Source organism: Lissotriton helveticus, chromosome 12 (genome assembly GCF_964261635.1).
Source record: "Lissotriton helveticus chromosome 12, aLisHel1.1, whole genome shotgun sequence".
Lineage (NCBI taxonomy): Eukaryota > Metazoa > Chordata > Amphibia > Caudata > Salamandridae > Lissotriton > Lissotriton helveticus.
Window position 1 is genome coordinate 660302064 of NC_136073.1, and position 25074 is coordinate 660327137.

General features: G+C 45.2%; 1 long non-coding RNA gene across 1 annotated transcript in view; it reads left to right on the forward strand.

The window, feature by feature from the left end:
* Positions 1-5512: 5512 nt before the first annotated feature.
* The window catches only part of LOC144799532 (uncharacterized), a 66456-nt gene continuing 46894 nt past the window's right edge, over positions 5513-25074 (forward strand). The window contains exon 1 of the long non-coding RNA XR_013603830.1: positions 5513-5595. This is a non-coding gene — a long non-coding RNA (uncharacterized LOC144799532). The remainder of the gene's footprint in view (positions 5596-25074) is intronic.

Genomic DNA, 25074 nt, shown 5'->3' on the forward strand with positions numbered 1-25074 from the left:
CCTCAGGTTTGAACCAACCCTGTCTGTCACAGAATACCAAATAAATCTGGTTAAATCTAAACTTAACCAGAAGCCACCTGTGAAACGGAATGGTAACTATGGCAAGATACGGTTGGATGGCTATACAGGTGATTGTCATAAAATGTGCTCTAACCATAGGTTTTAATAACTGGAGTTGTTCTCTCTCCGAAGACTTAAGCTTATAAAAGTTTTCCTTCACCCAGATTAAGTCTGCTTTTTTTAGATCAAGCGGGGAGGAGAAAATCTCCGGACGTCCGAGTTCTACAGAGCACTTATAAATATATGCCAACCAAGCAATATCTTTGTATTTGTCAAGTTTTAAACAATCCATCAGAATTTTGTGGTTAAGACCTAGGTTATTATTAATCCAGACCCTTATCCACAAAAGAATAGGTGCCATAGAGAGGATATCAGAAATGTATCCTACTCCAAGCTCCTGATGGACAGAAAAAGTGGGGGTTGAAAAAGGAAGTCCTAATATGGAACAGAAAAACTTATTGACCTCTATTTGGATGGTTTCAGTTTTTACGTATCCCCACAATCCAGCTCCATACCTAGCTATAGCCAATGATTTTGCCCTATACAAAGCTAATAGTGCACCACTTGGTTTCCCCCCGAGCCTCCTTGAGAAGCTTAGAATAGCATTTACAGAGCTCCTCACTGCTTTGGTCTTTGCTGTTAACTGGGGGGTCCAACTACCCTTAGTGTCAAAAATTACACCAAGGTAAGTAAAGACTTTTACGTTGGTAATTACTTCCCCCTTACAATAAAAGGATTTGGTGTTATTTTTGGCTGCCCCAAAAACCATAACATGAGATTTTGCATTGTTAACCACAAGGTCAAGAGAAGACATAAAATCACTGAAAGCATTGAGAAGTCTCTGGAGGCCCAGATGTGTTCTAGCTATTAAGGCGGCATCATCCGCGTACAGGAGCACTGGGATGCGAGTGTCTCCTGCACGCGGTGTGTCCGCAGACGCAGCCAGAAGACTTCTTTCCAGAGAGTTTATGTAAAGAGTAAACAGCATAGGGGCAAGGATGCAGCCTTGCCGCACACCCATGCCAGATTTAAACCATGCTGTACGATGTCCATCTTGATCCATTCTAATGGACGCCTTTAAATCCTTATGGAGTTCAGCTAAGAAGTGAACCAAAGGAGGATCCAATCCCATTTCTAATAACATGCCCCACAGCTTGGCTCTATTCACTAAATCAAATGCTGTGGATAGATCCATATAAGCAACAAAAATTGCCCCCTTTTTTGCCTTAGTGTATTTAGAAATTAACATGTGCAAGTTTAAGCATTGGTCCTCTGTCCCTCTGCCTGACCTGAAACCATACTGGGCATTGGACAAAATATCATTTTCTAGTGTCCACATATTAATTTTCGCCAGCAGTACTTTGCCCAAGATCTTCATAGAAGAATCCAGCAAGGATATAGGGCGATAACATTTCGGGTCGCTTCTTAATCCTTTTTAAAAATTGGGACAATGATTGAACATGCCCAGGTACTGGGGAATCCCCCTACAAGTACACGATTAAAAACATTCGTTAATATAGTTGCCCACAACTCTGGGTTTGATTTATATAAATCCAGAGGGACCCCATCGGGTCCTGGGGCTTTATTCTTAGCAGACCCAATTATCGCAACCTTGACATCATTTTCAGTAAAATCTAAAATAGGTTGCATGTCAGAGTAGCAAGGAATACAAAATGTGTCATAAACTTGATTGCTCCCATAGATTACTGAAAAATGATCAAGCCACTCTGATTCAGGTATATTTGTCTCAAGATCTGTGTTCCGTGTTTGGGCAAATATGGGGTTATTTATTATGGACCAAAATTTGGAGCTATGCTTGAGGGTGGTCGAATCCATCAAAGCGTCCCAAGCTTCTTCTTTTACAACTTTTTTCCGTAACTTAACCGCCTCAGCATATTTTTTCCTTAGCTGCGCTATCACTAACTTATTTCTAGGGGACTGTTTAAGCGCTGCAATCAATGCGGAGTGGGCTTTTGAACAAGAGTGGTCGAACCAACCGGAGACTGGGGCAGGTGCCCTTTTTCGACTAAGAGTAAGTTCTTTATCCACCCTTGAGCAGATAGCCTCAAAGGCGGCAATAGTCGCTTTATCCCCCCTGGCAGGGTCCCTACAGGTCTGAAATTCCACCATCATATCTTGTTCAATAAGATTCAAAAAGTCCTCAGGGCAAACTTTAGTCCATTTTAGACGCCTCCCTTGGTCTTTGCTCTTAACGTACTTCACGGAGGTGGCCATCAAAGCCCCCTTGAGCAATCCTAGCGACCCATCCAGAATTAAGCGGACTGGGTTGTGGTCACTGAATCTACTTTCAATAGCGTTATAAAAATGAACATAATGAAGAAGCCCTGGGGACAAAAAAAAGTAATCAATGATAGATTCACTACCCCTTGCACTATATGTGACCACACGATCATTTGGGTCAGAAAAGCCTGGTTCATACAGGTCATTTGCTGATAGCAAATGTTCCATTGCTAATCCCTTTAAATTATGCTCAAAGTGGGGAGGAGTTGTAAAATCAGGCCCATTAAAGTCTTTAATCTGGCAATGTGAGTCACACAGATGAACGTTAAAATCACCCATTAAAATAATTTGTACGAAAGTGGTTTGTTTTGACATGTACTCAGTTATAAATAAACTTAAACTTTCTAAAACAACATTTTGGGGACCACCCTGCAGGGAATTATAGCAGTTAATAAGAACTGTCTTATTTTTATCTGGGTGGCGGATCTCTAAGAGCTGAAAATAATGTGAAGAGCTAGAGATTTCCCTCACACTCCCAGCTATTTTTAGTGAAACCAGAAACATCAGGCCGCCTATATCCCTTCCCGCCTGGGTACACTGTGCTTTGACAAAGTATGAAGAGTAACCATCCAGCCAAAATGAGTTGTCCCTTGCCCAAGTTTCCTGCATGGCCACTATATCGTGTTCCTTCAGCTTACCCAACCAAGTTGGGTCATCCTGTTTGGCGCGTAAGCCAGCAATATTCCAGGATAAGATACTAGCTTTTCTGTTACCTAGTTCTGTTGTCACCTCCTCTTCATTGGCTACAACATTACAGGGGGTGGGGATATTAACAGTGATACAGGGGGTGAAGATGTTAGTACAATCATCCAGGACATCGTCTGACGAGTTTGTTTGCTCGGGCTCTAGTCAGTCCATGTTGTCATGATTAGCGAGAGCCGCAAATCTGTTTGAAAGTAGCAAGTTATCTGACTGTGTGTGCTTTGCAGAAATAACTTCAGTGTCGCCCCTCGCTTTCTTTGTCACCCATCCATTCCCTTGCGAAGGGAGAATTGTTTTGCCCAGAAACCCATGATTACTATTTAGCTGCGACCCGCCATGCCCGCCTACGGCTGTCATAAGTGCTGGTGGATAGAAGAAACCCAGCGGCATGGCGCGCACTCCCTTGGCTAATGGATCCAAGGGGGAAGCATCCCAGAAGAGGCGGCTAATGACATCACGAGATCTAAAATTAACAATAACACAGTCACCTGCCACACGCTTCTTAGTTCTGCCCACCCAATCAACCCTTCTACACATCAATATGTTAGCCGCGATATTGCTTTCACCCGTGCAATTAGCATTGCACCATTTTTCCGTATGGTTACGCAGCGTTTCATGATGTTCTGTCTCCCCCACATCTAATTTGGGTACATTTACCAGCACAGCTACAAAAGGTGTTGCATCGGGAGGTAGGTGCACTGGAGGTACCCTGCCCGTCCGGTCTCCCAAAAGACCTAACGGCTTTCCCAGTGAAACAAGGTTAGGCGTTGTTGGCAGCAAGGGCGTGTATCTTCCATTTACAACTTTCCCTTTGGTAGGCGCAGAATTTTCTGCGGGCATATCAGTTACTGGGTTAGAAGGGGAGTCAATTTCTAGAGGTACTGAACCCTGGGGAACATGGGGGCAAATCAAATTTAGTGATGGTGGTACAGGGGCTTGGCTAATCAAAAAATCATTAATACGTTCACATTTTTTCAGCAAATTATTAACACAGTCCTTCAGAGTCTCAGTTATGTCTGTAGCAATCTGGATTAAGGCCGATTCAAGCCTATCAGAAAAAAGTTTTTCCAGAAGTGACTTAAGACCCTCCTCTGTAATGTGAGATGCCCACTGATCCCCAGATCCCCAGATTGAATGTTTGCCGTGTTTTCTTTGACATCCATTCCTCAGTTGTGGAAGGTATAACAATAGTAGGGAGTGCTGGAGAAGGCAGAACTGTGGGAGTCTGCGGCAAGTTTGTCCGGCATGATTCAATTATTACCCTCGGCTCCAGTGGAACACAGCTAATGGGCGAGGAAATTGTAGAACCAGGGCTTCCAGATGTAATTTCCAGGCCCAATGCACGTTCAGAGACAGCTATCTGGGTGGATAGTTCGTCCACTTTTGTTGTCAGGTATGTAATTATACTGGTCGTGTATTTTGGGACCTTGGCCTTAACGTCTCCTATCACCGGAGTAACTAATTTTCGCTTACCCATGCTGTTAGGGATGTGGCCCGTCCCGTCCCTGGTCGTCCTTGGACGGCCTTAGACGGCCCGCCCTCTGCCCGGGCTCCGCCCGCCGTCGCCCGCGCGCGTCCCGCGACGCGGAGGGAAGGGCACTCTCAAGTACGCCTCCCGGCGGAAGTCCCAGGTGGCAGGCGGCGTCCCCGCAGCTCAGGGGACGCTGGGAAATGCAGTCTCATCCCTCCCGGCCCCTCTCGGCGGCCGCGAGTGGCCAGCGGCGGCGGGGGCGGCAGGGAAGGCAGCGGGGGCTGGAGTCCTGGCAGCACAGCTGACAAATGGCGGTAAGCCCCGTAGGCAGCAACAGAGGTCCCCGCTTTGCCGAGGGAAGGGCGCTCTCAAGTACGCCTCCCGGCGGAAGTCCCAGGTGGCAGGCGGCGTCCCCGCTGCTCAGGGGACGCTGGGAAATGTAGTTTTATCCCTCCCGGCCCCTCTCGGCGGCCGCGAGTGGTCAGCGGCGGCGGGGGCGGCAGGGAAGGCAGCGGGGGCTGGAGTCTTGGCTGGAGTCCTGGCAGCACAGCTGACAAATGGCGGTAAGCCCCGTAGGCAGCATCAGAGGTCCCCGCTTTGCCGAGGGAAGGGCGCTCTCAAGTACGCCTCCCGGCGGAAGTCCCAGATGGCAGGCGGCGTCCCCGCAGCTCAGGGGACGCTGAGAAATGTAGTTTTATCCCTCCCGGCCCCTCTCGGCGGCCGCGAGTGGTCAGCGGCGGCGGGGGCGGCAGGGAAGGCAGCGGGGGCTGGAGTCCTGGCTGGAGTCCTGGCAGCACAGCTGACAAATGGCGGTAAGCCCCGTAGGCAGCAACAGAGGTCCCCGCTTTGCCGAGGGAAGGGCGCTCTCAAGTACGCCTCCCGGCGAAAGTCCCAGGTGGCAGGCGGCGTCCCCGCAGCTCAGGGGACGCTGGGAAATGTAGTTTTATCCCTCCCGGCCCCTCTCGGCGGCCGCGAGTGGTCAGCGGCGGCGGGGGCGGCAGGGAAGGCAGCGGGGGCTGGAGTCCTGGCTGGAGTCCTGGCAGCACAGCTGACAAATGGCGGTAAGCCCCGTAGGCAGCAACAGAGGTCCGCATTCCGCATTGCGAGAGAATTAAGAGAAAGTCTGCTCCTTTTGGATTTCCTTCCTTCTCACTAATTTTCCTTTTTCTTATCTGCATCCCTTTTACCCCTCTGCCTCCCCTCCCTTCCCCCTTTCCAAATGCTCATAAACGTCCACGCACCTGGAAGAGCCACGTCCCTCTAGGGCCGTGGCGTGGTGATTCCACGGTTGCAGTCTGTTCTCTCTCTGCTTTGGCTTTTTTTTCTCCTCCCGGTGCGGGCGTTCCATTTAACGACAGGCTGCGACCTTCCCTGGGCTCCGGTTCTCTCTTCTCAAGGTTTGTTGGGTCTTCTTCTTTTGTTTGGGCTTTTTTGCTGGTTTCTTCCTTTCGTGATTCCGTCCCTCGCACAGCTGATACAGCCACAGACCGACCCGACGCGCACTCCGCCCCGCCTTCTTGAAGCGTGTTGTCTTCCCTGACGTTCGCCCTCAGCTCCATCTTAATGGGGCCGCCTGCTGTTTCCACTTCCTCCGCTTCTTGATGACAGTAAAGCGGCCAGGTGGAAAAAGGGGACCGTGAATTCAGGAGGGGAGAGATGTATGAAGGGATGACATCGCATTCCTTCTCCTCTATCCCACCATCTAATACAGGAGCTATCTGACACACCCCATCCCCAGACGTTTCTCGATCGGGGAAATGAAAGATGCATGAAAGAAAGTTGTCATTGCCGTTTTCTGACCCTTTTCTATGACGGACCTCAAATGAGTAGGGTTGCAAGCCCAAAAACCACCTGAGAACACGTGGATTATTCCCTTTATTACGGCTCATCCACAAGAAGGTGGCGTGATCAGTGTATAGGATAAAAGGAGACCCCTCCAGATAGTAGTGCAACTTTTCTACAGCCCACATTATAGCCAAGAACTCTTTCTCAACCGTAGAATATGTCTTCTCCCTTCGAAATAATTTACGGCTGATAAAGAGGACTGGACACTCAAGGCCTTCTTTTGTTTGTTGGGAAAGGACGGCCCCCAAACCTACATCCTAGGCATCTGTTTGTAGGATAAACGGTTCCCTGAAATCAGGGGAAATAAGGATAGGGCTGGAGGTTAAGGCTTGTTTAAGTTCGTGGAATGCCTTTTTGGCTGCTTGGGGAAGATTCATTAGATCTTTGTTCTTTTTTTTCTTTCTTCAATAGGTTGGTTAATGGGGCTGCTATTTCAGAATAATTGGGTATAAATCGGCAGTAGTAATCTAATAAGCCCAAAAAGGATCTAATGCTCTTCTTGGTGGTAGGGAAGGGGGTGTCTAAGACTGCTTTTACTTTCTCCTGTGGGGGAGCAATAACCCCATCCACCAACAAATAACCCATATATTTGACTTTGTTGAAGCCTGTTCTGGACTTTTTGGAGTTCACATGGAGCCCGGCGGTGTCAACCGCTTGGAATACCTTCCTATAATGGACGAGATGTTGTTCCCAACTAGGGCTGAATATTATGATATCGTCTATGTAGTACTCTTGGTGTTGGTAGAGAACCTTATTCATAAGCCTTTGGACTGTTGCTGGTGCTCAATGTAGTCCAAAAGGCAAGACAGTGAACTCATACAGCCCATTAGGAGTACTAAAGGCGTTTTTTTCTTGATCTTCTTGTTTAGTGATCACATGAAGGCGACGCGCAGCGGGCGCCCCGGTGGCGCGCCTGCGGCGTGCCAAAGGCAAGCCCGTCTGCACCCATCCGCGCCCGAATGGGGCCAGGGGTCATACCCCCTGCGCACAATTATAAGGTTCCCCGTATATATTCCCAGGAAGATCTTACTAGGCTTTGCCCTAATCGTCAACAGAACTGTACGTTGATGACATTGGAGAATCTGTCTCTCCCTTGCCCCTTTTGCAATTTTTCCTTCTCCTCTAGACCTCAAATTCATGTATCTGACACCATGGTACATAGCGATTCCACTTCCCATGCGGAGCACAAAAAGGAACCACCTACTAAAGATTTCTTGTTCTTTAGCATTAACTGCAGGTCTCTGCCAAACATAAAGAAGACATTTTCGAAACTCCCAGCCTGATGCCATCTTCCTGCCTGAAACGTGGCTTAATGCCAGCTTAGGACCTGACATTGCCATAGCAATACCTCAGAATTACACGATCCTTAGGATGGATTGCGCGAATAAAATAGGAGGAGTCATTGGAATCATTTTTAAAAAGGATATTATTTGTAAATGGGAGGAGCTTCCTTTGAATAATTGTGAAGCAGGCCTTTTCAAACTTTCTCTTACACCCCAATTTACTTTCTCGGGGTTGCTGATCTACCGCCCCCCCCCCGGGTTCAGCAGGAGCCTGGGCGGCGGCGCTTCCGGATTTCATTGCCCCCTTCTTACTTGACGCCACCAATTTCTCGATTTTAGGAGATTTAAATCTACTTCTCGATGACCATAACTGTTCCATTAGCTCTACGCTAATTTCAGACCTAGCTGCTCTGAATATGTCTCTATGCAATTCCGACCCCACGCATCAAGCAGGACACCTTCTGGATCCTATTTTTTCCAACTTAAATAATATCACATGCGAATCCACATTACCTCTACTTTGGTCGGACCATTATTTAGTTAGCTTTAAGCTTAAACTGGTGGTGAAACACGATTCGCCACAGCAGACGCAATTTGGTACAGAAATTGGAAAAAACTTAATATGGATCATTTAAATGCCCGGCTGTTAGACTCTAGACCAGATCTAAAGTCAGTCAGCACCACGGATACGGATACCATTCATAACTGACTAACCGCGTCTGTGGACATTCTTATTCCGTTAACGAAAAACAAAACTAAGAACCATTGTCTCCCATCCCAATGGTTCTCAGAAAAACTTAAAGCAGAAAAAACTAAATGTAAGGTGCTTGAGAGGCAGTGGAGGAAACACTACGCACCGGCCGAAAGGTGGACTTACAAACAGGCCATTAAAGTCTACCAGGCATTATGCAAAGTGGCGCGAGCTGAACACACTTAGAATAATATTCTGTCAGCCCAAAATAATCCTAAACTACTTTTCAGGGTGGTACAAGAATTGTCGGGTGCCGCACACCAACCAGAACCCCCAAAGTTACCGAAAACGCAATGCGAACAACTAGCGACGTACTTCAACGATAAAATTGATAAAATCGACTCCGAACTTAGCACAAATGGAAAACAGTTTCCTAAATCATATGTCAGCAAATTTCACTCCTCCCAGTGAGTCATTAGAATCTTCGGATAGCACACTTAATAGATGGCGACCGCTAGACATAACATCTTTCCTGGACATACTAAATAGCATTAAGTCAGGATCCCCGAAGGGCCCCTTCCCAGTTCATGATCCAAAAAAAGTGGACCCTCTGATTCTGAAAGGGATCATGGAGCTTCTCAATGCTTCAATTGAGGAAGCAGTAGTGCCTGCTACTTGGAAACATGCAATGATTCTTCCTTTGCTGAAGAAGGCTAACGCTGACCCGGAAGTCTTCTCCAACTTTCGTCCCGTCTCCCTGCTTCCCGCCTTCTCCAAAATACTGGAAAAACATGTCAATAACCAACTGACTCAATTCGTGAACTCCCAGAATCTTCTGCATCCGTCCCAATCCGGTTTCAGAACAGGTTTCTCAACCGAGTTGACACTCTTGGGAGTGACGGAAAACATCCGTCAGAGGTTAGACAAGGGTAACACAGTGGCACTCATCTTATTAGATTTGAGTGCTGCTTTTGATACCATATCCCATGAGTCAAGTCAAGTCAAGTCAAAACCACTTTATTCGATTTTGTTAAAAATCATAAAAGCATGCTACAACAGTTAAAAATCATTCCAAGTACATGTTATAAAAATTACATATGATACAATACAAATTAAAACATTTAAAAAAGTCAGATTAAAAGACTCATCATGTGCAAAAAAGCAAGAAATACCAAATTCATCTCAATCCCCACACTTCAGCTTATACTTTCCTCCTCCTGATTCGAACGGCGGCAACAAGATAATTTGCCACACCGAACATTACCAAGGGCGAATCAAGCATTTGTAAAAACAGGAGAGCGGGTTTTGCTTGCGTAAACGCTTTCCCCCTCAACAAGGGTAACAAATACTTTTGTCTGGGAACATGATAAAAAGGGCAGAATAACATAAGGTGCATATTGTCTTGTATGGAAAAGTTGTCGCATTCACATACAGGTGCATCCTCAAGCTTGAACCATCCCTGTCTGCCACAGAGTACCAAATAAATCTGGTTAAATCTAAACTTAACCAGAAGCCATCTGTGGAACGGAATGTTGACTAGTGCAAGATACGGTTGGATGGCAATACAGGTGATTGTCATATAATGTGCTCTGACCGTGGCTTTTGTTAACTGGAGTTGTTCTCTCTCCAAGGATTTAAGTTTGTAAAAATTTTCCTTGACCCAAGCTAGGTCTGCTTTTTTTAGGTCAAGCGGGGAGGAGAAAATCTCCGGGCGTCCAAGTTCTGCCGAGCACTTTTTGATGTATGCCAGCCAAGCGATATCTTTAAACTTATCCAATTTTAAACAGTCCGTCAGAATTTTGTGGTTGAGACCTAAGTTGTTATTGGTCCACACTCTTATCCACAGAAGTATAGGTGACATAGAGAGGATATCACTAATGTATCCTGCACCGAGCTCCTGATGGACAGAAAAAGTGGCTGTTGAGAAGGGGAGTCCTAATATAGAACAGAAAAACTTATTAACCTCCGTTTGGATGTTTTCAGTTTTTACATAACCCCATAATCCAGCTCCGTACCTAGCTATAGCCAATGATTTTGCCCTATACAAGGCTAGAAGTGCACCACTTGGTTTCCCCCCTAATCTCCTTGAAAAGCTCAGGATGGCATTAACCGAGCTCCTCACTGCTTTAGTCTTTGCTAATATCTGGGGGATCCAGCTACCCTTAGTGTCAAAAATTACTCCGAGGTAAGTGAAAGCTTTAACATTACTAATCACTTCCCCTTTACAGTAAAAAGATTTCGTATTATTTTTAACTGCCCCAAAGGCCATAACATGGGATTTCGCGTTATTAACCACCAGGTCAAGAGAGGACATGAAATCACTAAATGCATTAAGAAGTCTCTGGAGGCCCAGATGTGTCCTAGCTATTAAGGCAGCATCATCCGGGTACAGGAGCACTGGGATGTGAGTGTCCCCTGCACGCGGAGTGTCCACAGATGCAGCCAAGAGATTTTTTTCTAGAGAATTTATATACAAAGTGAACAGCATAGGGGCAAGGATGCAACCCTGTCGCACACCCCTGCCTGATTTAAACCACGCTGTACGATGTCCCTCTTGGTCCATTCTGATGGAAGCCTTTAGATCCTTGTGGAGTTCAGCCAAGAAGTGGACCAGAGGAGGGTCCAATCCCATTTGTAACAACATACCCCACAACTTGGCTCTATTCACTAGATCAAACGCTGTTGACAAATCCATGTAAGCAACAAAAAGTGTCCCTTTTTTAGCCTTAGTGTATTTAGAAATTATCATGTTCAAATTCAGACATTGGTCCTCTGTCCCTCTACCTGACCGAAAACCATACTGGGCATTGGACAAAATATTATTCTCTAAAGTCCATTTGTTAATTTTCACCAGTAGTACTTTACCCAGGATCTTCATGGAGGAATCCAGCAAAGATATAGGGCGGTAACATTTAGGGTCATTTCTTGCTCCTTTTTTAAAAATTGGTACGATTATTGAACATGCCCAGGTATTGGGAAAACCCCCTTTAAGTACTTTATTATAAACATTCGTTAGTACCGTTGCCCACAGCTCTGGGTTTGATTTATATAGGTCCAAAGGAACCCCATCGGGTCCCGGAGCTTTATTCTTAGCGGACCCAATTATCGCGACCTTGACCTCATTTTCAGTAAAATCTACAATGGGTTGCATGTTAGAATAGCAAGGTATACAGAATGTTTCATACACTTGATTGCTCCCATAGATAACTGAAAAATGATTAAGCCAATCTGACTCAGGTATATTTGCCTCAAGGTCAGTGTTACGTGTTTTAGCAAATATGGGGTTATTTATTATAGACCAAAATTTAGAGCTGTGTTTTAAGGTGGTGGAATCCATTAAAGCATCCCAGGCTTCTTCTTTTACAGCTTTTTTGCGTGTTTTTACCGCCTCAGCATATTTTTTCCTTAGTTGAGCTATCACTAGCTTATTTCTAGGTGAATGTTTTAATGCTGCTATCAGTGCAGAGTGGGCTTTTGAGCAAGAATGGTCGAACCACCCGGTAACTGGAGCCGGTCCCCTTTTTGGACCAAGTATAAGCTCTTTCTCCACCTTCGAACAGATAGCTTCAAAGGCGGCAATGATCTCTTTATCCCCCCTAGTAGGGTCCCTGCAAGTCTGTAATTCCTCCACCATTTCATGTTCAATAAAATACATAAAATCTTCTGGGCAAACTTTGCACCATTTTAGTCGCCGCCCTTGATCTTTGCTCTTAACGTGTTTCACAGAAGTAACCTGCAAAGCCCCCTTCAACAAACCAAGCGAACCATCCAGCATTAAACACACCGGGTTGTGGTCGCTAAAGCCACTTTCAATGGCGTTATAGAAATAAACATAATGAAGGAGCCCTGGGGACATGAAAATGTAATCAATGATGGATTCACTACCCCTTGCGTTATAAGTAACCACCCGATCCTTTGAATCAACAAAGCTAGGTTCGTACAGATCGTTAGAAGATAACAACTGTTCCATAGCTGAACCCTTCAGGCTATGCTCAAAGTGGGGAGGGGTCGTGAGGTCAGGCCCATGAAAGTCTTTGATCTGGCATTGTGATTCACATAAGTGAACATTAAAATCACCCATTAAAATGATTTGAACAAAAGTGGTTTGTTTTGACATATAATTGTTTACAAATAAATTTAAACTTTCTAAAACAAAATTTTGGGGACCACCCTGCGAAGAATTATAGCAGTTAATAAAAAGTGTTTTATTTTTGTCTACGTGACGCAACTCTAGCAGTTGAAAATAGTGTGAGCTGCTTGTAATTTCCCTCACACTCCCAGCAATATTGAGAGATACCAAGAACATCAAGCCACCAATGTCCCTTCCCGCCACAGAACACTGTGCTTTAACATAAAATGAAGAGTAGCCATCCAGCCAAAATGAATTATCCCTAGCCCATGTTTCCTGCATGGCTACTATGTCGTATTCTTTCAACTTACCCAGCCAGATTGGATCATTTTGTTTGGCACGTAAGCCCGCAATGTTCCAGGACAAAATCTTAGCTGTTCTATTGCCTCCCTCTGTTGTCACCTCCCCTTCATTAAATACCACATTACAGGGGGTGGAGATGTTAGTAGTATTACAGGTGCTAGGGATGTTAGTGGGATCATCCTGGACATTGGCTGGCTGGTTTGTTAGCTTGGGCACTAGTCAATCCATAGCATCCTGATTGGCAAGAGCCGCAAATCTATTTAAAAGAGGCAGGTTATCTGGGTGTGTATTCATGGCAGGTGTGGCTACATCACCTCCCCTGGCCTTCTTAGTCACCCATTCATTCCCTTGCAGAGGGAAATTTTGTTTATCATGGGACCCAAGGTTATTGTTTAGCAGGGGCCTGCCATAGGTACCTCCAGTTGTCCTGAATGCAGGAGGGTAGAAAAAACCCAGCGGCATGGCACGCACACCCTTGCCTAAAGGGTCCAAAGGGGAAGCATCCCAAAAAAGGCGGCTTATGACATCACGCGATTTAAAATTAACTATAACACAATCGCCAGCCATATATTTCTTTGTTTTGCCAACCCAGTTAACCCTTCTGCACATCAATATATTTGCTGCGATATTACTTTCACCCGTGCAATTTGCATTGCACCATTTTTCCGTGAGGTTACGCAGTGTTTCGTGATGTTCTACCTCTCCCGCATTTAATTTGGGTACATTAACAAGTACAGCCACGTAAGGTGTTGCATCAGGGGGTAGGTGCACTGGGGGCACCCTGACCCTCTGGTCTCCCATAGGACCAAATGGCTTTTCCAGTATAGGCTTGTCTAAAAGAACACGGTTAGGCACTGCTAGGGGCAAGGGTGTATATCTACTATTTACAACTTTCCCTCTTGCTGGCACAGTGTTTTCAGCCGGTATATTATTTACTGAGTTAATTGGCGGGTCAATTTCTATAGGAGCTGAGACCGGAGCCTGACTAATCAGAAAATTGTTAAAGCGTTCACATTTGTTCAGCAAGTTATTGACACAGTCCTTCAAAGTCTCAGTAATGTCTGTTGCAATTTGAATTAAAGCGGTTTCTAGCCTCTCAGTAAAAAGTTTTTCCAAGAGTTTCGTGAGACCCTCTTCGGTGACATAGGAAGCCTGCTGGCCCCCAGAATGGATGTTAGCCGTGTTTTCTTTAACACCCATCGCATCAGTGGTAGGTAGTATTACAATGATAGGAAGTTCTGGGGAAGGCAGGACAATTGGTATCTGTGCCAAGTTTGACCGGCATGATTCGATTATGACCCTCGGCTCCAATGGTACACAACTGATGGGCGAAGAGATTGTAGTGCTAATGGTTCCAGAAGAGGTTTGTGGTATATAAATAAATAATACCGGATCTATTTTTGACTGGACATAGTAATAACAGATAGCTCAATAAATAAGAGTCAAGATTCGAGGTAGTAGGAGTTTGCAGGTTTAATACAGCATAAGGACAGGAACAGGACAACCTGCACAGGAATAGGATGGCAGCGCTGCCGGGGGCAGGATCGGCGTAAGGGAATGGGTAACATTTAATAACAGTGCACAAGCATATATACTAAAACAATTGCATTACAGTACATACGATAGGTGGAGCAGTGGGTGTGGTCAATAGCAGTCGCGAAAGATAAGGCTGAAAGTAGGTGTAACAGGGCGTATACATAGACATGTGATGCAAACGTAACAGAATATGTCATAAATGGGGCGGAAACATGGAGGGGGCTACCTAAGGAGCCGGGACCTCTAACCTAGTGGTGCGCGCAAGCTGGCAATGACGTGTTACTAGGAGAAGCTGGGGGCTATGAACTCTGTGCTAAAGAAGGAGACTGAAGTCTGGAGAGTCAGGGCAACATGTACCTAAACACTATCTAGTATCTGATGTTTAGAGAACATGTTGATATAAACTAAAAGTTATCGGGGTAAAGGCTAACAGACTCTAAGACTGGTGCATGCATTATTCTACATGTAGTGCGTGTTGAAGAATATTAAATGACCATTAATATAGTATTTCTCTTACATGGAGACGTAAAGGCTAGACGATGACGGAAACTATTGATGCGATTCAGTAGCTTAGGAATGCAGAGAAGGAGGGCTGGACTGATAACTAGAATCATAACATACTTTTGGCAGACTAGCAGGCAGAGCCAGGCTGAGCCGGGCACTGTGAGGCAGGAAGTAAGTGAAGGGTCAGGAATACAGGTGGGGGCTGTATCGCTCCTCAGCGAGGGCTCAGGAGACAGGAGCTGAATCTGGTGTCCGGGCCCTTTTGAGGCCTAGAAACGGGGACTTTTCAATGAAATAAAGTGCACACTGAGAAACGTGGCAACGTAACTTTACATAGGCCTAATACTCGTAGCTTTCACGAGAACTGAAAACTGGCATACTAGAGATGGACACAACTGTAATTGCGTCTTTAATCAAACATGGGGAATACATATGCATATTAATCATGCACACATAACATAAGATGGGGGACACGTAGGGACACAGAACATGGCAAAATTTACTTTTCCACATTCCCTCCTTGTCACTACGTTTCCATCAGGAAACATCAATATTCATGATACCATCTATTATTTCATACAGTATCATTTGCTCGTCTCGAATTTTCTTGGAACTGGATTTAGAACGGGACTTGGAACTAGGAATACAAGAGGTAGCACAAATGCCGCAAATCGCAGGGCTACATTGTATACAGAGGCAGCAACTGAATATGATCGCTACTGCAATACCTAGAAAGGACAACACTTTCCATCCCCAGGCGGAAATTATATTCCAGAACCAACCGGACCATGTCCAGGTGCCTGGATTTTGGTGTAACAGATGGGCAATTTTATGGAGTCTGGTTATAGCTGAATAAACAGACGGCGCGTTATTAGGAATGAAAATGCAGCAACTAGATCCGATGACTCTACATGCCCCGCCCCTATCGGCCAGTATGACGTCAAGGACGAGACGATTCTGGAGCACAACAATTCTCATAAAAGATTGCTCTTCGGTTAAGTTACCTAGAGCGGAAGTAGTCTCAATCACTACTGCTTCAAGGGTTCTGGTTAATCTACGTATCAGTTTACTATTCACAACAGTACCTAAGTAGGGAAAGACACCTTTATTGATATCTATGTATTGTTCTAGAGCAGTTTCAGTATAATCAACAATCGGGAGGTCTCTCTTGTGTCTAGTATGTACTAGGTGGGAGTTCCTATGATAGTCAGGTGGGGCTAGAAAAACTGGTGGCAGTAGGAAGGCAATGTAACAGGTTCCCTCCCAATCGAGGGGCAGACGACCATATGCGGTCTGACCACAAACAAAATAAGAATGACGCGAAGCTTTGAAAATAGAGTTCCCACTGTCACTATACTTGACAATAGTCGTACAATCACTATGTCCTACATGTACGGAACCATTATTTCGGACACATAATTCACCTTTGACTGGTAATACTGACATAGAGGGTAAGTCTGAAGTAGTATCAGACTGAACATTCAGGACCATAAAATTCGAAGAATAATTACCCAAATTATAAACTTCATTTTCTAGATCTAGCCCTGTTCTGTGGGGAAGACCTTGCTTGCCTGGGAAACATGTACTGTTAAGAAAAGACATATCTGTTGAGGATGACGTTAACGTGGACCATGCTCCACACGAACCATTATGCGAAAACGGATAAGGAAACAGTGGCAGAACTCCCTTCGGTGTCTGAAAAGGGGGAGTCGACCACACACCCAACAATTAGTGGCATTGCTGGTCTGGTGTGAATAATGTAACATGCGGATAAAGGAATTATTTCGCATAGCAAGACGATAAGATAGTTCATGAGGAGGCAGATCACTAAACGTGTGCTCTATTGTAACATTAGAAGACTTATTTACATGAGAAACTGGAAAACACAAATAAAATGCATAACTTATGCAGGTAATCATAAGGCTGAGATATAGCAGAAAACATAAAATAATAATGCAACTTTTAGAGTTCTCACTAACTCTCTCTCTGTGGGGGTCTATTATATACATGTCAGAAACCGGTCTAACCGTTTCACCTAGGAGAGGACTTAGACAATCAAACAGGCTGACTTATTTTACTAGACCTTAATTTTAGCTTGTACTCCTGCTGCGGAGTTTTCTCTAACAGGGAGGAATCTGTATCATTGTCTTTTGCGGGACAGTCCTTGAGAATAGTACTTTGGCAGTCTTTAAAATCCTCGGAATCCTCGGAAATGTTCTTGGAAACAGTCTTTAGTCCATAAAATTTCTTTACGTGAGACAAATGTACCCAGCCCTTCCTGCCTTCCAGCTTGACGGCAGTACGGGTGGCCAGGAGGACTTGCTTGGGCTCCTTCCAGCGGGGCTCCAGCGGACTTGAACGATCAAAGTTCCTTACAAGAACCAGACTTCCAGGAACGATTTCATGCGGTGCCACCTCGGTATTGTCTGGAAATGCGGCGGCAACCTGTGAACGACAAGAGTGTAGGGCAGACATCAAGGAAGCTAGGTAATCTGTCAGCATATTACTTGAAACATCTGTAATACTTCGAGGTCTAGGTGTACCCCACATATTTGGGGGGCGGCCGAATACGACCTCGTACGGGGACAGACCTGATCTGGAATGTGCGACCATGCGCATATAAAACAAAGCGACTGGCAGAGCAACTAACCAATCTACACCTTTTTCTTGACAGACTTTAGCAATACGGATTTTCAGGGTCTGGTTATGTCTCTCTACTAGACCGGCTGCTTCAGGATGGCGTACACAATGGAACTTCCACTGGTACCCTAACAAAAGGGAAATGTGTTTCATGAGCTCAGATGAGAATGGCTGGCCGTTGTCAGAATATACGACCCTAGGGAGTCCATAACGGGGGAAGAATTCACGAACCAACTGCTTGGCAGTGGTCGTGGCTGTGTAATCTGGGACTGGATATGCTTCTGTCCATCTGGACAAAGCGCATACAACTACAAGGACATACTTGAAACCTCGACATCGCTCCATCTGAATATAATCCATTTGGAGGACTTCAAAAGGGTGGTCAGGGGGCTGGAATCCACCTTGTTCCACCGGGACACTTTTACCTGGATTAAACTGGCAACATATCATACAGGTACGGACTTTCTGCTTGGCTGCAGCTCGTAAATGCTTGTTAAACCAAATGTTCTGGATACTGTCTAACATGGCTTTTTCTCCTAAGTGTGCTGGACTATGTGCGGTATTGATAATGACTTGAACCATTGAGTCGGGGAGAAACCATGTGGCTTTTCCCTTCGTCAACCATCCCTGATCTGTCTGGACCCCTCCTTGTTCGGACCATTTCTTGATTTCATCGGGAGTAGCATGTAACTGGATATCTATGACATCTTGAGTAGGGTCCTTAACTGTCATACAAGTAGTCTGATCTGGAGTATGTGTCTGTGTCGGATTAACTGACATGTCTGGAGTCTGTGCTGTAAGCTTGGCTGTGCGATCTGCTAGATCATTACCTTGAGAAAAAATGTCAGTAACTTTCGTATGTGCTTTGCATTTCATGATAGCAATAGATGTCGGTAAATGTATGGCATCTAACAGAGCTTGAATAAGGAGACCATGCTGAATCTTGGTTCCATGAGAAGTCATGAAACCTCTCTCCTGCCAGAGCACTCCGAAGTCGTGTACAACTCCGAATGCGTAGCGTGAATCTGTGTAAACATTAACTTTCAGGTTCTTGGCGTGTATGCAGGCTTGTGTCAGAGCAACTAGCTCTGCTGCTTGAGCAGACAGGGTGTCAATACGGTGTGTTTCTATAACTTCAGTGTCAGTAGTCACTGCATACGCGGCTACTAGTTCTCCTGTACTTGTTCTCATACATGAACCATCCACATAAAGTGTCAGGTCGGGATCTGGTAATGGAATATCTGTCAGATCTTGTCTTGGCTTAGTCATAGTGTTAACTACTTCCACACAGTCGTGTGTGGCAGGATTCGAAATAACTGACGGTAACAGTGTAGCAGGATTTAGAACGTTGCAGCGTCTGATTTCTATGTGTGGCTGGAACAGTGTCAGTTCATAACCTGTTAAACGTGCAATTGTCAAGTGCTGAGTCTGTGTTCGGTTTAAAAGAACTTCCACGGAGTGTGGAACTTGTACTGTCAAGGAATGTCCTAATACTATGGAATCACTTTGTCTGATAGCTAGTGCTGTGGCTGCAACTGACTTGAGGCACGCAGGCAGAGCCTGGGCTACTGGATCTAATGTGCTCGAAAAATAAGCACAGGGCTTGTATTGTCCTGCTTGATCTTGTGTAAGAACAGATAATGCTGTACCATCACGTTCTGTGACAAAAAGTGTAAAAGGCTTACTGTAGTTCGGTGTAGCTAGAACAGGAGCTTGGCATATAGCTTTCTTTAACTCATTGAAACTAAGTGTATGTTCCGATGTCCAAGGGAGGACAGTCGATACGGCTGCCTCCTGTGTCGTTAACTGTATTAATGGCTTGGCTAGAAATGCATACTGAGGAATCCATTGTCTGTAATAAGAAGTAAGGCCGATAAAAGCACGTACCTCCTTCTGGGTCTTGGGCTGAGGAAGACTCGCTATTAGCTGTATACGGTCTGGTGTCAACTGCCTACCCCACTTGGACAGTAAGTGGCCTAAGTAGATCACTTGCTGGACACAGAATTGAAGTTTTGAAGGGGACACCTTGTGCCCCATCTCGGCAAGGAAATACAAGACTGTAAGTGATGCTCGCTCGCAAGCACGTTCAGAACGGGCCGTGATCAGTAGATCATCGACATACTGGAGCAGGGCAGTGTCTGTTGGCATGTGAATGTTGTCTAGTTGTCTCTTAAGTGCTTGACTATAAATACTAGGACTTTCTGTGAAACCTTGAGGAGCTCGTGTGAATTTATAGCTCCTTCCATTTAAACAAAAAACGAAAAGGTACTGGCTGTCTGGATGAATGGGGACACTGAAAAACGCGTTCTTGAGGTCTATGACTGTAAAAAATGAGGCTTCGGAATCAATGGCTGTCAATAGGGAAGAAATATCTGGAACAACTGGATACTGGGGAATAATACATTTATTGAGTTCTCGAAGGTCAATCACTAATCGATATACTGGGGGTGCATTTGGATCAGTACGTTTCATGACTGGAATGATCGGAGAATTACATACATTGGAGTCAGTTTCTACAACTACTCCTTGAGCCATGAGCTCGTCAATAATTTTGGATAAGGCTGCTACAGCCTCAGGTGGTAATCTGTACTGTCTGATTCGTGGCAGGACTATACTTGGTTTGAGAGTCACACGATGGGGTGTGATTTGCATAAAACCAACATCAGTTGGACCTTGCGCCCATAGATGCTGCGGAACATTAGACAATCTTGGATCAAAATCTCGTAAAACATAGTGACCCTTGAAGTCACGTAAAAACAAACGTATTCCCTCTGGGGAACAACATATAACTGCACCTAATTCTTTCAGTGTCTTAATACCTAACACATTTTCTGGACATGACTTCGTAAGCAGTAGATCAGTAGTGCGGGACAATGGACCTACTTCTAGAGTAACTGGTTTAGAAATCTCGTTTACAATAGGCTTTCCTGAAAATCCAAGGGAAACATTTCTAGAGCCTGAGAGCGGAGCCCCTGGAACTTCGGCGTGACTTATAGTGGTCCTACTTGCCCCTGTATCAATCAGAAACTTTCTGTCTTTCCCTAATACTTGACTGTGAACATAGGGACCTTCTTGATCTACAGGTATCTCGATGAGAGGCAAGCCTACCTCCCTCTCTAGGCTGTTTCATGAATACTGTTGGTACTCTGGATACTCTGCCTGAGCATACTGGTACATCTGTTGTGTAACATGCTGTGTTGCAGCAATAGGCTGCGGTACTGGAACTGTCTGTTGTGCATTCTGTGGCTGAGAAGTCTGTGAAACTTGTTCTTGTCTAGGCGGACGTGGTCTTTCTTTAGTCTTACCAGTAGCTATATTATGTTTCAGAACTGCACATTCGTTTATATAATGACCTGGCTGTTTACAATAATTACATGTCCCTTTAACGGGAGCTGCAGGATGACTGGCTTGATTCGGACCCCTCTTCTGACTGTCTTGTGGAACAGATTGTGCAACTAGTACTTTCATTTTCGTGTCTTTCATACGTTTTCTTTCGTGTTCTTGCTCTTCTCTGATTCTATTCTGGTGATATTGGAGCATCTGTAACATCTGGGACGGGGTACTAGCTTGCCATGTACTTTCGACTTTCAAAACTCGATTCTTAACTTGTGGACTTGAATTCTCGACTAATTTAGTAACAAAAAGATGAGGGTATGACTCGCTACTCGTCTTCAATCCACTGTTTATAATAAAACATTTTTCAAATCTAGAATAAAAATCACTAGTGTCTTCATCTTGTTTCTGTTTACAGGCTGAGATTGCATCCCAGTCTTCCTTTTTAGTGGCTAACAATCTGGGCAAAACTTGTATTAACAGTTCTGGTAATTCTTTACATTTCTCTCCAAGACCGGTACCTGGTACTCGTATCTTATCTTCAGCTTCTAGAACTGCCCAATCGATCTTTTTCTCTCCCACCTCCCATTCTTTTTCCTTGAGTTTTTCATATACCCCTGCGGGCAACAGGACTTTTAACATTTTAATAATATCTGGATACGTATATTCTCCCATACGGAGCATGTCTTTTAATTCTCGGTGGAACCCTGCTGGATCTTTGTCGTGACAGGGAATTAATTTCTTCATCTCTAAGAGTTCCATCTTTGTAATCGGGGTGTAAACAAATACTCGTTGCATTTCACCATCTGCTGTCCTGACTGGGTGTACTTCTCGTAACGGATTCTGTCTATCTATGTAAAACGGTTTACTTTCTGGAGGTGAGACATGAACAAAATGCGGGTTCAAAAACATACTATATTTGTGGCGCTGTTCTAGAATGACACTAATTAAATCGGTACCTAAACCTTTCCATCTATACTGGAGTAACTCGTTCAGGACATCATGTAACGGACCTGGATCAGAATGTTGACCCTCATACAGTGTAATGAGGTGCTGAATCATATACATACCCACCAGTCGTTGCTCGGCTGGGGGCAATTTCAGAAACATTTGTGCCACTATTTCGTCTGGAAAAGTGGTAGAATCAGTAATCCATCGGACTGCTGATCGGGCTAGTTCTTGTTCATGCATAGTACTTAATTCACTATAACCGATTCGTGATTTCAAAATGTGATCGGTAGCTTGAAATACTTGTTCTAGAGAACCTTGTTCTGGTGCTGGATGATGAAAGATTTTCTTGTGTTCTAGGCGTAAATGGCGGTCTGGAAATCTAGATTTTCCTACATACGCTATTCTGGCGGTATTCTCGTCCTCTACCTCTTCTGTGGGAGAGTCATTCTCTTTCTCGCTTACTTGTGCTGTTTTACGGTGTTCGTGTAACCTTATTATTTCCTTACGAATTTTCTTGTACATACTCTCTATGCTACTGATGGTTCTGTGCTTACCCTCGGCTATATTATCACTCCACCTTGTCAGGGTTCTCATTTCGGCCGGATCTTTGGTCGGATAATCTTGTTCCCTTATTAAACAATTAATCAGAAACTTTAATATCATGAGCTGGATCTCAGCTTTCCTTTGGGACATGGCTTCGCCAATACTTTCTGGATCATCCCCTGTACGGATGAAACGATATATTCTGTCTAGATCTTCTTTCATATCTGGTAGGGTGTCCAAATACCCGGTCACCCGTCTTACACGTATGGAGTATATAACCGTACTATCATCGCCTGTGACTGGATCATAGCGGCATTCAGTAAGAGCTCGTCGGATGTCTGCAACGGACTTATATTTGGGCGTACGCTGTAACGCACGTTCATGTAACTCGACTAACGTTACACGTTGGTGTGGCGGCGGGGTACCAGGAGGACCTCCTCCTGCGGCCCCTAGACTAGAATCGTCGACTGATACTCTTCGTGCTGGCAGAGTGGCTGATGTGGCGGGAAGTTGTACTATGGGCTGGACCGGGGGTACCGTAGCAGGTACTGCAAAAGGTGCCCCGGTGACTGGAGGAGCAGGGATTACATGATTTACAGGAACTGGCGGAACAGGATTTGCATATTCTGGGACTGTGTCGTCCAAATAGGACGAGATAAAAATATCAGCTGCGGTCGGTTTGTGACGTAACTTGATCGGAACTAATGGTGGCGGAAAATTGCTGGATGCCTCCGGGGTCGCCTTTGGCAAGCCCTCGGCAAGAAGAGGATACATACCCTTAATGAGGGCATTCCTCTGTCTGTCTGACTGTTCGGTTTTAACTCGTTCACCTATCTCGATTAGTTCCCTTTCTTGGGCTCTTTCTATGGATTCTCTACTTAATTCAGACTTTCTGATTTCTTTTTCAGTTCTCTTATGAGATTCTTTGCGCCATAACTCGATGGCATCTTTCTGTGACTGTCTGGCTTTCTTTTTCCATAATGCTTCTTCTACTCGCATGATGCACTCGGCATCCCACGTACCTGATACGGGCCATCTATACTTTTCTTCTAACTCTTTGGTGTACTCTACCCATAAATCTAGATACAATATGGCACTTATGCCATGCTTCTGATACATAAAGTGACCTGGACTGTCCCTAGGCGGGACAGGAACTGCTTCTTCTAACAGACCTTTTCTAGTTCTTAACTGACGTAGTCTGGAAAACAAAGGCATGACTGAACTGTAATCTAGACACAATACAATTTACAATGAACACGATAATTACACCACTTTCATACCACGACATTAAAATACATGAATGACATTTAAAATAACAGTTCTGACAAAATACTACCTGGAATACTGGAAACAGAATACAGAATTTCTCGAGGGCAGAACTGACTAGAACAGAGACTAGATGCACTGCTAAAACAGTACGAAACTTACCGGTCTCATAAAGAGACACGTCAGGACCCGCATCCACCGGAGTGGACGCTTCGTGTTGGGTCTGTGTACCACCAAACCCACGGACCAGAGTCAATTAGATTGACCCTGTCTAGATACTACCCCAGCAACGGTACTCACCGGGCAGCAAGAACGGAAAGCCTCGGACTGGACTGGACTGCTTCGACGCCGGACGGACACACTTCGGACTTCTGTTACGGGTGGGCCTCCGGATACCTCGGACCTTGGACTCTCGGCTTGGGCTCTGGTCGGGACTCGCCGCGTTCCTCCACCGCCTCGTCTGGATGCTGGACCGCAACCTCCGTCTCCTCCGTGGGCCTGAGGGATACTTGAAGCAGAAATATCTGCACGTGCACGAAATGGTTCCGTCACGGCTGCAGAGGGTCAGGGGGCATACGTGGCTTCACCGGCGCGTGGGGAAAGGGCAAGTCCCTATTCGGGCGCCATTATGTGGTATATAAATAAATAATACCGGATCTATTTTTGACTGGACATAGTAATAACAGATAGCTCAATAAATAAGAGTCAAGATTCGAGGTAGTAGGAGTTTGCAGGTTTAATACAGCATAAGGACAGGAACAGGACAACCTGCACAGGAATAGGATGGCAGCGCTGCCGGGGGCAGGATCGGCGTAAGGGAATGGGTAACATTTAATAACAGTGCACAAGCATACATACTAAAACAATTGCATTACAGTACATACGATAGGTGGAGCAGTGGGTGTGGTCAATAGCAGTCGCGAAAGATAAGGCTGAAAGTAGGTGTAACAGGGCGTATACATAGACATGTGATGCAAACGTAACAGAATATGTCATAAATGGGGCAGAAACATGGAGGGGGCTACCTAAGGAGCCGGGACCTCTAACCTAGTGGTGCGCGCAAGCTGGCAATGACGTGTTACTAGGAGAAGCTGGGGGCTATGAACTCTGTGCTAAAGAAGGAGACTGAAGTCTGGAGAGTCAGGGCAACATGTACCTAAACACTATCTAGTATCTGATGTTTAGAGAACATGTTGATATAAACTAAAAGTTATCGGGGTAAAGGCTAACAGACTCTAAGACTGGTGCATGCATTATTCTACATGTAGTGCGTGTTGAAGAATATTAAATGACCATTAATATAGTATTTCTCTTACATGGAGACGTAAAGGCTAGACGATGACGGAAACTATTGATGCGATTCAGTAGCTTAGGAATGCAGAGAAGGAGGGCTGGACTGATAACTAGAATCATAACATACTTTTGGCAGACTAGCAGGCAGAGCCAGGCTGAGCCGGGCACTGTGAGGCAGGAAGTAAGTGAAGGGTCAGGAATACAGGTGGGGGCTGTATCGCTC